The sequence below is a fragment of the Muntiacus reevesi genome, chromosome 7, assembly GCF_963930625.1.
Source record: "Muntiacus reevesi chromosome 7, mMunRee1.1, whole genome shotgun sequence".
Lineage (NCBI taxonomy): Eukaryota > Metazoa > Chordata > Mammalia > Artiodactyla > Cervidae > Muntiacus > Muntiacus reevesi.
Genome location: NC_089255.1, coordinates 9,838,040 through 9,841,523, shown reverse-complemented (window position 1 = coordinate 9,841,523; position 3,484 = coordinate 9,838,040). Strand labels below are relative to the sequence as shown.

The window sequence follows — 3,484 nt, the reverse complement described above, 5'->3', positions numbered from 1 at the left end:
TGCTGGACTGGATGAAGCACCAGCTGGAAGCAAGATTGCCAGGAAAAATACCAATAACCTCAGATATGCTGATGACATCACCCTTATGGCAGAAAGCAAAGAACTAAAGAGCCTCTTGATGAAAGTGAAAGAGGAGAGTGAAAAAGTTGGCTTAAAACTCAACATTCAGAAAACTAAGATCATGGCATCTGATCCCATCACTTCAGTTGGCAAATAGATGGGGAAGCAATGGAAACAGTGACAGACTTTATATTTTGGGGCTCTAAAATCACTGCATATGGTGATTGCAGCCATGAAATTAAAAGATGCTTGCTCCTTGGAAGAAAAGTTATGACCGACCAGGCGAGTGAAGGTGATCCAGAGTCAGGATGGCCGTCCTCTCTAAGGAATATGGTTTCGTGATTCTAACTGGTGCTGCCAGCTTCTTGATGGTAGCTCATCTAGCCATCAGTGTTTCCAAGTCCTGCAAGAAATACAAAATGGAGTATCCTACCATGTACAGCACCGACCCTGAAAACAGGCACATCTTCAATTGCTTTCAGTGAGCTCATCAGAACACATTAGACGTCTACCCTCCCTTCCTATTTTTTCTAGCTGTCGGAGGTGTTTACCACCCACATGTAATTTCTGGCTTGGACTTGGTCTGGATTGTTGGATGAGTCCTTTATGCTTACTGGTATTACACAGGAGAACCCAGAAAGCGGCAGGGGGGAGCCCTGAGCTTTGTCACCCTCACTGGCCTGATGGACACCACTGTGTGCTCTGCCTTCCAACATCTTGGTTGGGTTAGAACTGGCTTGAGCGGTGGGTGCAAGAGCTGCCATTGAAGAATTGTAGGGTTTTTTGAAACTCTCATTCATTTTGAGTGACTTTTATTTTCAGTTACTTTTTTTTTCTTAAATAAAATCTTAGCTGGCATGAGCCTCATACCTAAAAACAAACAAACAAACAAAAAAATGACCAACCTAGACAGCATATTAAAAAGCAGAGACATTGTTTTGCCAACAAAGGTCCATCTAGTCAAAGCTACGGTTTTTCCAGTAGCCATGTATGGATGTGAGAGTTGAACTATAGAGAGCTGAGCGATGAAGAATTGATGCTTTTGAACTGTGGTGTTGGAGAAAACTCTTAAGAGTCCCTTGGACTGCCAGGAGATCCAACCAGTCCATCCTAAATGTAATCAGTCCTGAATATTCATTGGAAGGACTGAAGCTGAAGCTGAAACTCCAATACTTTGGCCACCTGATGGGGAAAAAACTATCTTATTTGAAAAGAACCTGATGCTGGGAAAGATTGAAGGTGGAAGGAGAAGGGGATGACAGAGGATGAGATGGTTGGATGGCATCACTGACTCGATGGACACGAGTTTGAGTAAGCTCCAGGAGTTGATGATGGACAGGGAAGCCTGGCATGCTGCAGATGGTGGGGTTGCCAAGAGTCAGACACAACTGAGCAACTGAACTGAACTGAAAGGAATGAATGGGCTTCCCTTTCATTGGTAAATGAATGGCGTTTTCATTGGTAAATTGGTGACTCATTGGTAAAGAATCCACCTGCCAATCCAGGAGAGGCAGGTTTTATCCCTGGGTCAGAAAAATCCCCTGGAGAAGAAAATGGCAACCCACTCCAGTATTTTTGTCTGGGAAATCCCATGGACAGAGAAGCCTAGCAGGCTACAGTTCATGGAGTCAAAAAAGAATCAGAAAAGACTTAGCAACTAAACAACAACAGCAAAGGAGTGAATATTCTTCCTGAAGTTTCTAATTTATTATCAAGTTGAAAATTAAGCATTGGAGAGAATGTAACCCCATGTTTCAAAATTGTGAAGGTATTTGTTTCTTTACAGGTGTCTTTTTCCTTTTATGTAGTTCATTTTAAATGTGACAGATGTGACTTTTTAAAATTTTTTTTAAATTTTAATATTTCTATTTATTTATGTACTTGACTGTGCTAGGTTCTTAGTTGTGGCATGTGGGATCTAGTTCCCAGGTGAGGGCTGGAACGCAGACCCCCTGCATTGGAAGCAGGGAGTGGCTAAGACTCTACTTGACCATCAAGGAAGTCCCAATGTGACTATTTAAAGGGGCAATTGATGAATTCTTTACAGGGGAGAAAGGCTGGAAGCATATCAGTCCCCCCCCCCCCAAGATAATAAAACAGTGAATCTAAATGAGATTTTAATGTGAACCTTCTATAGCAATCGCAGCACTTCCTATCACATTGTATCATCTTCTGGTTCACTGCAGTGTCCTGTTCACCATTTTTTCCTGCAGCTGTTTATTGGGTGTTGACCCCGGAAAACCACCTACTCCCAGGACCCATTTGGTCTGCATTAAAATCTTTCTCTTCCCCTGGTGAGATGGCCTTATTTTTCTTTTGTTTGCTATTGTTCACTTTTCCTTTTATATTTTCATTTCCTTCAGGAGTTTTAGTGCGATTATTTTTTTCCTCTTTCATTCCCTTTAATACTTACTTGGTGTTTCCTACTTGTGGGCTGGCTACACTTAGTGAATTGTGATGCTCTGCACCTCTTTGAAAGACCTGCTTTTATTTTTCCTGTCCACGTCATTTGTGCAAATCCTTAAAGTTAGAGAGTTAGTACTAATGACTGGTCAACTCTATTAATGCAATCTCCCCTCTGCCAAAGTTTACTTTTCTGGTTCAAGGTCTTTTATTGCAAAGCTTGTTAAGAGCCTTTACTGCTTGAAGAAGGTGCCTTTTGGAACCGAAAGATTTCCTGTTTATGCACAGGGCAGGCCCCAGCTGAACTCACGACAGTGTGGGCAGCTCCTGAGATTTGCCAAAGAGCTTTGAGTGGGATTCAAGAGGAGCCATGACAGGGACTTAAAAGCTAGAGTCTGCGGAGCTGCCACATCTCTGCTAGAGAGTGTGAGAAAGCGCCCAGCTAGAGTGGGGGACAGACTAGGTGCTGCCAATAGAGAGGGCTGCCCAGCCTCAGGGTTCCAGCAGGGCTGCCTTTGAGTCTGAGGCGGTCTTGGTTCTAGAAGAGGAAAAGTTACCCTCTTCAAAGTCTCCAGGCTGTGTGGATTAAAAACCAAGGACTGAGTTCCCATAATTATGGCTACAAAACAGACTTCCTTGGGCTTTCCTGGTGGCTCAGATGGTAAAGAATCTGCCTGCAATGCAGAAGACCTGGTTTTGATCCCTGGGTCGGGAAGATTCCCTGGAGAAGGGAAGGCGTGACAACCTACTCCAGTATTCTTGCCTGGAAAATTCAAGAACAGAGGAGCTTGGTGGACTATGGCGCATGGGGTCACAGAACTGGACATGACTGAGTGACTAACATACCAGACAGACTATTGTTTTGAGCTCCTTTTCATACAAATAATATTTATAGAAAATTCAGACTTCCACAAATCCCTTCAGTGTCCACGAGGGTCTGAAGGGGTCCTAACCTGCTCTGCTTAAGTGTGACGCTTGTCCCAGATTACAGCAGGCCTGCAGGGACTCAAAGTTTTCTGTC

The 3,484-nt window shown here is 43.5% G+C and overlaps 1 pseudogene; it reads left to right on the top strand.

Moving 5' to 3' along the window:
* The first annotated feature begins 343 nt into the window (after positions 1 to 343).
* Positions 344 to 875, top strand: LOC136172378 (glutathione S-transferase 3, mitochondrial pseudogene; annotated as a pseudogene).
* Positions 876 to 3,484: the final 2,609 nt, after the last annotated feature.